Below are 15,104 nucleotides of genomic sequence, written 5' to 3' on the forward strand. Positions count from 1 at the left end.
GTATAGGCTGTTCAAATTTTTTCTCTTTTTCAATGATGAAGACCCATAGGAGATAGTGGCAAGGAAAGTAGGAGAGAATATACTTGGGAGAGCTTCTCATTAGTTTTGTAGTCTAAAAGCATCATTTGAGAGGATTTTGAAAGAATTGCTACTGCACTTGCAGCAGCTCTCCACTTTCATTGACTGATTATTTAACGGATATGAAAGCTTAAATGAGTTAAGAGGATTATGCTGAAAAATATTTAAAAAATTTTACATCTGATTTTTTTCTCATCAGGTTCATAGGAGGTAGCTGTTTGCAAGTCCCCTACCCCCTCCCCCCGCCATGCTCCCGCAGCTCTGTCGGCCACCGACCCCACCCATGTAGCTTGCCATGCCCCCCCATGGGGCTTTGCCGACGCCACACCTGCAGCTCTCCATGCCTCTCCCCATCACCTACTTCGAAGGTGGGCATCCATGAGGCTCGAAGCAAAAAAAAAAAAAAAAAGCTACCAAAGAAAAAAGACAGAGGGGAAGAAAAGCACCAAGGGGAGATTGGAATGGAAGGCAAACGCTGGTGATGATGGGAGGAAGGTGATGGCAGAAACTAACGGCAGGTGGTGGCGAGCAGAGAACGAAGAAGATCGGCATCTCTTTCAGGAGATTTGTGGGAAGGAAAGCACATGAGGGAGGAGAGCGGACAGAGTGACGCGGGCGATCACCAGTGCTTGTGTGGAGCCACGGGGGCTCAGGTTCGCTAGGGCCTGGAGAGGGAATGGGAGGAAACGGTGGTGGGGCGGGGCTGCGGAGGGTGCCGAGGGTGGTTGCACGGGGTGCAGAAGGCACGGGAGGTGCCCAGAGCCGGAAAGGGGAGGCGAGGGGGATTGGTGGTGTCAGAGCTGGAGGAGGGGGGGTTGGGAAGGACGGTGACAGCAGCGAAGGTTCTACAAGCTCGAAAAGGGCTCGAAGAGGAAAAGAACAAAAAGCATTCGAGAAGGTTCCACAGCATGCCGAATAAAAAGAAATAAAAAATATGGAGAAAAGAGAACTCAGGACCCTTCCAAAATTACGACATATGGCAGGTTAGAAAATTGATGCGCACCATGTCGGGAGAGCCCAAGGCTCTCCTTTCATATATAGTGTAGATGGTTCTACGTGATACCATTGTCTTGATTGAAACAATGTTCATGGTGTTTAAGGAAGGAAATCTCTTGGCTACCAAAAGGGTTCATTGGATGCCAAGGGCAAAAAGACACCAGTCATTGTCCATTGTTACAAAGTCTACGTAGGAAAGTAACAAGGCTTGATCGATTTGGATGTCCGCAAAGAAACCGAAAGTTTTCTAACAAAGTTGGCTATGTCTTTGGGAGCTCGCATGGTTCCGGAGTTTCAAAGGATGTGACCTAGATAATGGTCACAACATGCACCAATAATTGCCGGTGGCATCTTACCCTTCCAAAATAATTGGCCTGTCAAGCATGGCCCCATGGTGCCTCCATGAAGTGGAATTCAGATATCATCCTTGTCCTTGCCACCTGCATGATCAGCAATGGCTGGTCTCAAAGAAATAAAATTAGCGATCATGGAGATATATCCTCAGATTGCAAAATTTTTAAGAAAAGTAGGATCTAAAAAATTGCTTACACTGCTACTCTGAAACATTTTATCCTGCATCACTTCGTTCGAACATACAACAAGCCCCCACATAACCTGATCTTCGCAAGTAAATCATATGGATAGGTTTGGGTATCATCAAAATTGAACTTATATGAAGTATTTGAAAAATATTGCTAGAAAAATAGTCTCTCGAACATTGGACTAAACATTGAGAAACTACCCAAATATATTAGCCTGCTACGACATGATTAGCGTAGAGATTTATTTCTCGATATCAACAAACCATGTCAAATGCCATGATAGAATAGCACGCTCCAGTATTTCTTAATCCAATATGTATTTTAGTTATGGCAATCAAGATTCAGATTTCAGAATGAACTCAGATCAGGAGTCTACTACTATACTAAGTCTTATCTGCCATCATATAAAGCTTTGTTCCCTGATTTTTTTTGTTTTTGAAGCCATGCATTGTTGATTTGTTGCGTAGACTACGTTTCTCAAGTTAGCAGACAATGATTTCACAAACTCATGACTTAATTTCTATAGGGTTTGAATCTTCGGATCCTTTCTCAAATTATTATGTCCAAGTACGTGTTTCAGAGACTGGAAGCTTCTCTGCCACTATGTGATCTGACATAAACCTTTTCTAAAGCAAAGCCAAAGTTGGTGGGCCATTGATGTGAACCAGCAACCTATCGACTTCACTGTCATCACTTTACTGTTTTTTTTTCCTACCATACAGTTGGGTGCTCCTTTAATTGTCTTTCAGAACACTTGGAAGGATCAACAGGGGACTGCAATATGAGTCCTCCCTGTTCTGGAGGCACCAACCATCTCACCTGATTCATATAGCTACCCCTTGATGGTCCACCCAGCTTAATGAGGTCTTTGTTTGAGATACCCAAATAGTGGAGGTCCGTCGTTGAACAATTTCTCCCATCATTATCAGTTAAACATATTCTTGCAACCATAGAGCTAAGTATTAAAAGATACACTTGATAGGCTATAAAAAAAGGTATTTTCGTAATAGGATAAGGGTGTGGTCCAAATATGATTATCTTCTTATTTTTTTTGGCAAACAATCTTATTTTAATGTCAGTTATTGTGGATCTCAAGGTGGATAGGCATGGCTTATGAGTCCATAATATGTATCCATATATCTTCTCAAAGTGTAGTTGCTGATCATCAGGCAATTAAGTAGTAGGAATCTTCTACAACCTCAGTCCTAGGAAATTCTTATGGTTGTTGTAATTGGCATATTTTATCAATTATCTAACTTTAGGTCTCATTTAGAGGCCTGAGGAAAAGCAGTTTGCATGCACATAGCGGGAAATTGTCATCGTAAATAGGAATGTATGGGTTGAGACATGTCTTGTCTGAAACATTGCTGCCATCTTTCAAATAAAATATCATTTTAAATGCATGGACAAAATCTTTCAAAACAAAAAAATATATATATATTATCAAATATGACTTACAATATCCACAATGCTTAGAAATTAAAAATAATTTGTTTTAGAGATCTTCTACTTACGTATCAAGTAAGATCAAAGTGAACAGTAGTGATGTAGCTACCGAGCTGCCGAGCAAAGATATATAATAAAATTATCAGATCGTCAAACACTTGCAAATAACCTTAGAAGGTTAAAAATACAGGATTTCCTGTCCGAGGAGGAAAAGTGCAGCAGCTGAGCCATAGCTTATTGCTTGCTCAACCATAAAGTTATTTAGTCCAATCCAGGGCCATTTCTGACAAAACTGATTTGGGCTGGCCCAGCCCAAATATAAACAAGAACAGGACCCATGAGTTAACTCTAAGTGCAGCCCTCAAGGATTCCTAGCTGGAAAAGTTCTTTGCTCCACCCTGAATCTTAAACATCAAAACTCGATAGCTTCATATGTTTGAAGGAGAGCCCTCGTCTATTCTCAGTGATGGGCTCCTTAGCTTTCTGGCATGATCTTGTAGGCCTCATAGCATGAGATTCCATATATTTTCAAGCCAAACTGCTTTAGCGCATCCTCATTCTGCAACCGAGTGGCAGCACAAGTGGCAAATAGAATATTTCTTATAAATTGATAAATAGAAAACTTCTTATAACCACGGGTAAATGAGAAATTATATCCCATACCACATGTACCATGTGGCTATGAATGCTGCTAATTATAGCCGTTTGTTCTTATAGTAGTACATCAAGATAAGCACTCGATGAATAAGGCCCTATGAGAATAAACGGTAGTAATTGGTAACAAGCGGTGCAAGACATGTAAGATATTAGTGGAAGGAGCCTATGAAGTAGTGGAAGGAGCATAACTGCTTTTGAAGACATAGCAGTGGGGCATATCTAGTGCTTGTCATGTGTCACGCTGCCATGCATGGAAGGGATGTGTGGATGGTTGTGATCATTTGAGAGAGCATAATTGCTGTGATTTTGTCATTGCCCATGACTCGAACCTGTAGAAATATGCAAGGCCGTGTCACATGCTAGCATGAGTGGTAGGTTTGGGGCGTGATAGATTTAATTGAATTATGTAGTTACTTTTAGCTAGTTTAGTCTTGATATTTATGTTCTTTAAAGTGAAGAACTCTGTAGCATGTATTCTTATTAAACTGCTACTTTTAGAGGCATAAATCACCTTAAGTGCCGGGACAAATGGCTATGCTTCTATGAAGAGGGAGGCTCAAGACCATGGACCGAGGTTCTGAATAGTTTGTCATAATACCAAAAAAGGTTTAGTTGTAAGAGCTTGTACCTGGAATAAGCTAGGAGACTTGCAAGTGGTTCTAAGATTAATTCTTCAATCTTGAACAGCTTAGTAGAAACTCAACTCTCAAATATAGAACTCTCAATGTCCAATACTTCCAACTCTGCATCCTTTTAGTGACACAAAACCCACCAAATTTGGTCCCCATGTATCTTTGAAAGGGCATGGTCTCAGACTCTTAGGCACCGTGAAAAGTGATTGTATTAAGAATTGCCCTTGCTTGCTATTTTGTTTTGATTGAATTGCACGTAAGTTGCCAGCATTAAGAATTGCTCTTGCTCGCTTGTTGCTTTGTTTTGAATGAACACTGTATATGAGTTGCCAGTGAGAGCTACGGTGGGAATGTTCTGTATCAATGGTTTGATTTTGTATTCTTGTTTGATGCAAGCATGGAATTTATTGGAAACAAATTATAATCAAGAAATAATAACACTAAAATTTCTTTTATCTTTTTGTATAATTAAATGAAATATCATAAAGCAACAATATTCTGTGCGATCTATATAGACAATTAACAAGCAAACTAATCAAGCAACTCATAAAAAAGAGAAGCCATAATTTTTAATGTGAAATTCTTTCGATGTGAATATTCTACTATTTAGAACAATGAAATTACCGTAGATCTTCTCTAGATCAACTGAAGGCTACATAAATATATCATCAAAATTAAATCTTGATTTCTATAATAAAAATGATCATTACTAATAAGATAAATTTCAACAATAAATAAAAATAGAAGATAGATCTCATCATGTATGGATGCTTGAAATAATCAATGGAGAAGACTTTTCAAAGATTGAAACTATTCAACTTACTTTCGATGTGAGAAATAACATACTAAAATTTCATCAAAATTGGAATAGAATTAGCTCTCCGATCATCCAACAAAGTAGCAGTGTTTTTCTTCTCTTTTCTCTTCCTGGTTCCCTGATTTTTTTGCTGCCTCTATACTTATGCCGCATAAAGGGTTCTATTGTAGCAAAACCAATTAGAATCAAAATAATTTGTGACCTAAACGGTAATGTTTCCTCTTTTTATTTAAAAGGCTTGGACCCGATATGGGGAGGGACCATGCCAATAAATCTCCCCCTCCCAGCTCATGTAGAGGGTTCCAACCAAGCCCATTTTCTCCCGGTAAACAATCAACTTTTCCATGGGCAAGTTTTAGTCATCATATATGACTCAATGTTACCGGTATAGATTTTCTTAAGAATAGTAATTTCATCTCCAAAGCATTCTAAACACAATAATATCTCATATCAATGTGTTTGGATTTCAAACTAAGTGTTGGGTTCTTTGAAAGATGGACGATACTTTGACTATCATAATAAAGTATATACTTTTTTATTCCAGCTTAACTCTTATAGAAATTTTTTCAGCCATAAAATTTTTTGCAAGCTTCTGTAATTACAATATACTTAACCTCTATAGTGAATAAATAATATATTTTTGTAATTTAGATTTTCATGATACTACTCTTGTAAAAGTCGTCAAGTACCCTAATAACTTTCTAGAATCTATATCTCCAGCCATGTTTGCATCTATATACTCATCTAACACAAGTTTGCTTTTACCAAAATATAAATATACTATAGAAGTGCCTTTGAGATACTTGAAGATCTATTTAATAGCTATCCAAGGTTTCTTATTAGAATTAAAAGAAACCAACTTATAATATCAAATGTATAGATAGTATCTGATCTTCTACCAACCATGGTATACATCAAATTACCAATCCTGGATGTATAAAGAATCTTCTTCATTCATTCTTTATTTTCTTACTTGTAGGGCATAGCTTAGAATTTAACTTGAAGTGATCTTGTTAGCCCTAGAATTGATTTTGATGATGTCAGGTATTTAAGTATAAATCATGTTTACTAATAATATATTTGAGAATGATTGTAGGTTTCCTCAATTTGTTCAATGGTGTTACTCAAAAGGATGTGCTCTTCTAAAAATTCAAGTTCCCAAACTTAAGGCTTTCAGATTAGAAGCAAAGAAATTAAAGACTTGAAAGAAATGTCTAGTCTAAAAGCACCTCTCAACAAATCCACACTTATACAAATTAAGTTTGAGAAGATAAGTTTAGCTTATAATAAAGTTGATCAAAAAAAACTATCTAACATATCTTGTGACATGCTTGGCATAGAGTTGAGTCGACTCAACATGAAGCTTAGCCGATCCAATATCCATCAAAAAAAAATAGAAACCATGAAAAATCAGAATAAGTCCCTTAGCTGACCAAATTTTTATCTTAATCGATCAAGACAGATCATAGCTGACTTAAACTTTTAGATAGCTGATCCAATCTTAGACTTAAGATGAAGATATAGAGTTAAAGATTCTCTGAGCCAACCATTTGAATGAGATAGCCGACCAAATTTGAAACTTAGCCGACTCAAAAAGAAGGATAGCCAACTCAATCTTAAAGAAAGATGAATATAAAAAGCTCGATAAATGAACAAATCTTCTGAGCCGACTCGGAGAATCAACTAGCCGACTAAGCATTCAAGCTAGCTGACTAAGATAAGATATGAGCTGACCCAGTCTCAGATAGATAGAATAAAATAGAACATTAAATTTTTAGCATCTACTACTGAGCTGTCTTAGAGTCTCACTTAACCAACTCAAAGTTGAAGGTTAATTGACTAAGAGCCTGCGTGAGCCGACTCACAGAATTCTGACAAGACAATGGTTAGTTTTTCAAAATTTTCAAAATATATTTAAATTCATTTTAGTGACTATTTTCAAGCTTTCAATGACTAAAGCATTAATTGTAGATATTTTTAAGCTAATAAATGTGAAGAACTCATAGAGGGAACTAACTTTTGAAAGGAGATAAGTTCATTGAGTTATTCTTTTTGAGGATAGTGTGAGAAACTCAAAGAGAGAAATGAAAAATTAAAGAGTGTCATAAATTCAATCTTTCTTACATTTAATTAGTCTAAAAAGAGAAAGAGTACTTTAATTCAAGCTAACTACTATTGAGAAGAAGCATTGTAGGCTACCTCAATCTCTCAAGTAATTAAGGAAGAAGTCTAAGCATTGAAAGCCATCTATCTCGAATTCCTCAGAGTCTAAATGAGTTTTATTAGTTTTAAACTTTATTTCTTATATATTTCTACTTATTTTATTATAACAAATTTTTTGAGTGTAGAAACTTGAGGTTGATCCAAGCTTAAAGTTGGATGGTGTATGATTTTGATTGGATCTCTAGACAAACCAATCAGGCTAATTGTAAGCTTGAAAGAAAATAATCTATTATAAGATTATGGTTGGTGAGTCAGTGAAAATCAATTGGATTGGATTATAAATTCATAAAAATAATTAAACTGTAATCTTGAAGAGGTTATAATTGAAATTCCAAAGAATTTGTTTAGGAGATAGATGTAGGTGCTGGATTTGGCACGAACTACTATAAAATTTTATATATTTATGATTATGTTGTTGTGATTATCTTGTTATTTTTGCTACAACTTAAATCTCCTACTTATCACTCCATAAATACTATTTGAATTATTCTTGGGTATAAATTATTTACGTTAATTTTTAAGAAATCCAATTCACCCTCCCTCTTGAGTTGCTGCCTCTGAAAAATAAGTGGTATCAAAGTAAATACTCAGTCCAATTGATCTAACCATCAAAAGTTAAAGATCAATGATAGTCTTAATTCGTACATCTTTAGTTGAAGGACAATCAACTAATAGACTTTTACTATTCAATGGTACAAACTACACATATTGAAAGGCATGAATGAAAATATTCATTCAAGTATAAGACTATAATATGTGGAATATTATAATCAATGGTCCTCATACACCCATAATTATAATTAATGTTGAATCTTCTTTCAAATCTAAAAACGATTAGGATGATATAGACAAAAGATTAGCTCAGTTAAATACTAAAGCTATGAATGTTTTATATTGCTCTTTAGATGCTAATGAGTTTGATCATATTTCTACTTATTTTTCTACTAAAAAAATATAGGATCGATTTGAAGTTATCTACGAAGATACTAATTAAGTCAAAGAATCAAAACTAAGAATATTTGTACATAAATATAAGCTATTCAAGATGGAACTTAGTGAAAGTATCATTGATATGTTCACTAGATTCACTTATACCATTACTGAGGTGCTTGCTTGAGTCCATATAAGCTCTTCTTTAATCTATATATAATATTCTATTTACTTTTAACTGTTAATCTTTCTAGTTGCTTTATGAAATTTTTCTCTTGTAAATTATTTTGGAGGATAGCAGTTTTCACATCAGGTTGTTTAATCTCTAAATTTATGTTTGTAGTTAAATCAAGAATAACTCGAATTGAAGACATCTTAATCATAGGTGAGACAATTTCTTCATAATCAATATTCTTTTTCTAGCCAAATCCTTGATAATTAGCCATGCCTTATATCTTGATTATGAGCTCTTCTCTTCAATCCTCAATCTGTATATCTATATATTCTTGAGTACTCTCTTATCTTTAGCTAGTTGCACCAACTCAAATGTATAGTTCTTATACAAGGATTTTTCTCCTCCTATATAACTTTTAACTGCTCTCTCTTTTGCTCATGATTCATAGCTTCTTGGTAGTATTCTGATTCTCTTTATCAGTGATCATCACATATTTATGATGAGAATATCTCTAGAAAGATCGATACTCTCTAATAGACCTTCTCAATTGAGTTTTAGAGGGGCTTTCTCAATTGCTCATCTGGCACATCATTATCACATATAGGCTCATCAACTCCATTACCACCATCTTCCTATCAATCTTTTTTGTTATCATCATTTACTATGGTAGGAGGCACTAGATCAGATCAACATAATTTCTATTCATAGACTTTGGCTTCTCAATATTTTTAAAATCCTCAATAGTTTGATCTTCTAGAAATATAACATCTCTGCTTCTAACAATCTTCTTATCAATTGGATCTTTAATTTATAACTAAACTCTTCATATGTATAACTCAAGAAGATACACCATTTAGACTTTCCATCAAGCTTGGATTTCTCATCTTTAGAGATGTAAATAAATATCCTACAGCCAAACACTCTCAATTAGTCATATGATATATCTTTCCCTATCCACACTCTTTCTGATATATCATTATTAGGAGGAATTGAAAGAGAAATATTGACTAAATCCACTATAATTGTCATCGCTTCATTCCAAAAAGATTTAAACAATTTAGTATGAGAGAATATTTATTAAATTCTTTCTTAAATAGTACAATTTATTTTCTCAGCAACTTCATTTTGTTGAGATATTTTAGAAATAATTTTTTCAAGTATGATGCCATGATTTTTATAATATTTCATAAATGGATCTCTGTATTCACCACCATTATCTGCTCGCATATATTTTAGTTGCTTTTTTTATTTTTCTTTCAATCCTAGCATAAAAATACTTGAACACTTCAAACACATGGTCTTTAAATTTCAAAGCAAAATCCCATACTTTTCCAGAATGATTATTAATTAAGATAACAAAATATAAAGTATCATCAATGTTGGATGTGTGCCCTAGATGCCAATTGTTGGCAGACGCATTATATAATTTCAGAGCATAAGTTTATACTTATAAAATTTTATTAATCAATAAAGGATATTTTTATTTTCAATCATATTTTTATGTGTCCGTGATTTGTCTTAGAGATTAACTGATGATTTTATATATTCTCAAGGTATTGAGAATTTGAGACATACATTATTAGTAGTTAATTTTTAAATACTCTTGATCGAAAGATTATCACGAAAGATAGTGATCGATCCAGTTAGATCGATGCACGGATCATATTCCTCCCAGACAGATGAGTCTCGAATCTGCAGTATCGGGACACTATAGTGAGAGTGTAGGTGATTGTTAGAGAATAACTTGCACTGAGCATGATCATTACGAGAAATTACTTAAATGTCTACTCATTCGTCAGTGATCTTTTCGATGCTGCAATGGTATGAATGATCTTTTGACCTATGATATATTGGCTATTCATAGTGAGGCTACTAAGTTTGATTGCACCTAAACTTGGACTCTTAGCTATTTGAGTCCTTACAGTGTATATTGGCTTCAGTGGATTCAGAATCACTATTAGGAGTAGGATGCATCTAGATGAAATCTATCGATCGTGGTAGAAAAAAAAAGTTCTATGCGATTCGTGAGACTAAGTTCAGAAAATCTTTGGCCAAAGTAAGTATAAATACTGAAAAAAAAATTTCACAAGATTTACAAGTAAACTTAAGTCGAGCCAATCTGGTATATGACTGATATTGAAATTTGATAAGTTTTTCATGACCTTCATCGAGTCGGGACTCACAATAGAAGGACTGAATCACACGATACCTGCACCTAGAGGTTCAATACTTTTTTTTACTGGATTACCACTACATAATACTAAATATTACTGATTAATTATGGGACTAATCGAGCATCATCTTAATGATCGATTATCCTCAAAGGACAGAGTTGAAATTATTCCAATCGATCGAAAGAAGTTTTGATGATATTGTGATGAAAATCATAATATATCTCACTATCAGATAGAATAGAACCTATGAGATTACACATTAAGAGTTTTAATCTTGGATTAACCAATTGGACTTGTAAAGTTTTAATTGGATTAGGATTTGGTAAAATCCTATTGGGTTTAGGAGAGCCATGCTAGCACATGGTTAAATCTAATTCTTCTCTGAACTTAAATTTTTTATTAGATAATAATTAGATCAAGTCTATAGCCTTGAACCTAATCTAAATCTACTTCAATTTCGATTTAGAGAGATACCTAATTGGGCACCAAGAGAATTGGACCAAGCTAATTAGGAGGTGCAAGCATTCCTTAATTTTCTCCCTTGGATTTTCTAGTTTGGCATGGATTAAAAGGAAGGTTGAGTGGGGCGCACGCCACTTCTAGATGAGATCCAGAGGAGGCACATGCCTCCTCTTCTTTTCTTAGAAAGTCCAGGGGCGCACGCCGCTAGAAAGAGAGAGAGGCATGCGCCCCCTCTGCTTTTGCATGAAGAGAAAGAGAGATGGCATGTGCCCCCTCTCTTGTCGTATGTAATGAGTCATTTGATGGGTTTCGATGATGCAATAAAATATGATTTTCAAAAATTTTTCATGCATTTAACTATTGAAAATAAGTTTAACAATTAAACAGGATTACTGGAACATAAAATCCTAGGAACACCTTGATGATTACAATCAAACAATTTTAGCATGTATAATAATAAGGGATCAGATGTCATATACCAAATATGAAAATGAAGATCTGGTAATAAAAGCTCTACAAGACTCTAAAATAGAAGTCCTCCAACGGTGATCTATACGGGACTGATCAGGGTCCTTTCCAATTCGACGTAGTGCTGCAGCCATCTTCGCAAGTTCACTACGATCGTTCTTCACAAGAGGTTGCACTACTGTTTGTATGCTTTGAATCCTCCATCAGGACTACACTAGAAACCATTCCTTACAAAAACTCACCACATAAAAAGCAGATTAGATATTCAATACTTGAACAATCTGATTTTAGAACAAGCATCACATACTTTCCAATTTTCTCTTGCCTTCCTTTCTATTTTTTTCTCTCTTTTTTTATCTTTTTTTTCAAAATTTTTTTATCTTTTTCCTCTCATTCTCATGCTATTCCCAACCAAAAAAATGGGACCTATATCCTGATGTAGCACCCCTTTTAAATAGGAAAGAAAGGGGCGCTAACCACTTCCAAGGGATGCCAACTTTTGGCGTCCCTCATTCCCACATGGTGATTTCAATAAATCACCACAAATAAATGGTGTGTGATGAAGTTAAGGAGTAGAAGGACTCTTCCTTCTCTTGAACCCATAATTCTATATGTGTAAGAATTAAGAGGTTTGGGAGAAAAATTATGTCAGGTGCATCACATCTCACGGTGATGTCCCCTAGACTCCCACAAAGAATAAATTCTTTATATAAAAGTAATTGGGTGTGGAAGAGGCTTCATACAGAAGGACTCCTCCACTTCTATGCCAACATATCTCCAAGAGCTATCAGATGGCACGTGGAGTAAAGGGACGCATGAAGAAATAGGAAGGAGCTAAGAGGCTTCGTTAAGAAGGACTCTCCTTCTTAACACTAAAAATGTGGCCCATATTTTTCTTTGGAATGGAGAATGGCGTGGAGGAATTCTAGATAAGCTGAAATACTTTCAAAACTAATTAGTTAAGCCATCTTATGACTTAAGGATTAATCTAATCTCATTAAGTTAAGACAACAAGCCAAGGGTTAGCACAAACACCTTTGCACTGAACCCAATTGGAAAGTTGGGTTAATTCATATGCTAGTAATTTAATTAACCCATAAAATTTATAATAAATCCAAATGAATTAGATCAAAATTAAATTTTATTGTGTGTGACCCATTGGATTCTAAATTTAGTCAGTAGTGGATCCAGAACCTCGACGTAATCCTAATCCGATCAGATTAGGTCAGCTCAATAGTTCCGATCAACTAGGACTCTACCAATTAATTTTAAATTAAAATCTTTTAATTCTGACGAGTCTACAAGTCAAGATTGATGTCTAGCAATATGTCATAACTATCTGAAAGATTTAAAATTTAATAAAAATATTAAAATTATCCTTTCGTGATGAGTTATTGAACAATTCAATCTTTTGATCATACAACATCCCAAACAGGCCATAAAAATAGAATTATGTCAAGCTCAAATACCTATCCATATGTATCTCGATTTGATGATGATGACTCGATTGATGAACCAATAGAAATTTTTTCTACTATTTATCCCTGTTCTGGTCAGAGACTCTCAGAGTCATCATCTTATGAGATCACATAAGATGTTCTCTCCTCCTATAAGGAGTGATCGATTCTATGTTGACCACTCACAATCTCTATGCATACTTCACCATACTCAGAATATCCCATATACATCTCAAAGTGGCATGCTAGGGAACAAATCAAAGTAAAGATCTATATACACAAGGTATCATAGTGATCTCAGATCAAAGGATCACTTGCACCACTTCCACTGAAGAATCATCTATTGACATGCTGTAAGTTTCCATCAGATATTCTTCCTGTAGATCAATTTAATGAACTCATTCTCTAATGAATACCTATATTTTGTATTAGTGTCACACACAAGTAATTGTGAGATCAATCACTCTCTCCATTGAGTATACATAGGATATACCAATCTTACCGGTATCATCGATCTCTAACTCGATGATCTAACAACTGAAAATATTTTAGATTAAGACTATCAAGATTTTAGATCTCACGATATGATCTCATCATGGTCCTAAAATCATTGTCCTAATCTAGGGAGTTTATCATAATCATAAAAATATGATGCAGCACATGATAAAACACAATATCTCATAAATAAAATAATAAATGTCATGCAAATGAGCAGGAAGATAACACAAGAAAGTTCTTATCACATCACATATGCGATTGGCTTGTAGAGCACTATTTTTTCAATCTTCCACTTGTACTAAAATCAATCATCTCTGTACCTTGATGCCCATGCAATCAAGGTGGTGAACACACTACTACTGTGTTAAGGCTCAGTGAACTGGTCTATTATATCTTTCTTTATATGAACTCATTTTATGATTAAATCATGAATGAGGCGAAAGTACCATAGGATGTGCGTGGGTTCCTCTGAGACCACATCCAATTTAGTGATGAACCCTTTCATCAGGTGACTTTCCTTAGCAATCTTTACTAACAACAATTAACTGATTAAAATATAGTTTGCTGTTTGAAACTCTTTCAATTCACTGCTCTTCTAGTACTTCTCAAGTACTTTGATAATACTTTTCACAGTTTTCAAAAGATCCTATCATAGTTTGACTGAAATCAATGATTATGTACAAGGCATAAACCATATCAGGCTAGGTACATTGAATATATGGTAAGTAAACTCTTTTATACCCATTCATGTTGAACTTCTTCAATATAAAATTTATGTACCTAGACTGGGATAAGCCTAACATCCACTTACGTCTATCTCTATAGATGCCAAATATATTGGATACTTAACCCAAGTCTTTTCAAAGAAAAACTTGTGATAAGTATGTCATTGATCAGATGCAATATCGGGACTAGCTTCCCAATATACTATATGTCTTCCACACACATAACCAAGAAGTTAGTGGGTCTCTGACTTATCTTCTTGTACACACATGGCTTATCCAAATTTTGATATAGTCAAATATTTTGACTATCTCATCTAAAATAAAAGTACCAACTCTTCGATGCCTGCTTTAATCCATAAATGCATTTGTCCTCCTACTAGAAACAAACTCTCTAGATGGTGTGGGGCAATAGCAAGTAAAAATCTGGATTGACATTCTTGTTAGCAACCTATTGGGTCAAACCCATAGAATTTTAACCATAGTCCATACTTGATTGATGTACAGAAAGTCTATTTCAGATTTTATAGTTTCAAGCCATTTGTCAGAGTCTCTACTCATGACTATCTCCAAATAGGTCAAGACAATTATCATTCTCAATGATGTATGGTGTATCGTCATTCTCAATGACAAATCCATATTTTGAGTGGTACATTACACATTTAGTTTGACCTTCGGTGAGGAGGTGTGTGTCATGGTTGTGCCTTATCAATGGGCATATCTGATCGAGGATCAACTTGTGGATACTCACAAGTTATGATGGGATCGTTCATAGGTCTTGAACTTCTCAAGTTCAATTATCCTCCGACTGTCCCCTTCTTAGAATT

The sequence above is a fragment of the Elaeis guineensis genome, chromosome 2, assembly GCF_000442705.2.
Source record: "Elaeis guineensis isolate ETL-2024a chromosome 2, EG11, whole genome shotgun sequence".
Classification (NCBI taxonomy): Eukaryota; Viridiplantae; Streptophyta; class Magnoliopsida; order Arecales; family Arecaceae; genus Elaeis; species Elaeis guineensis.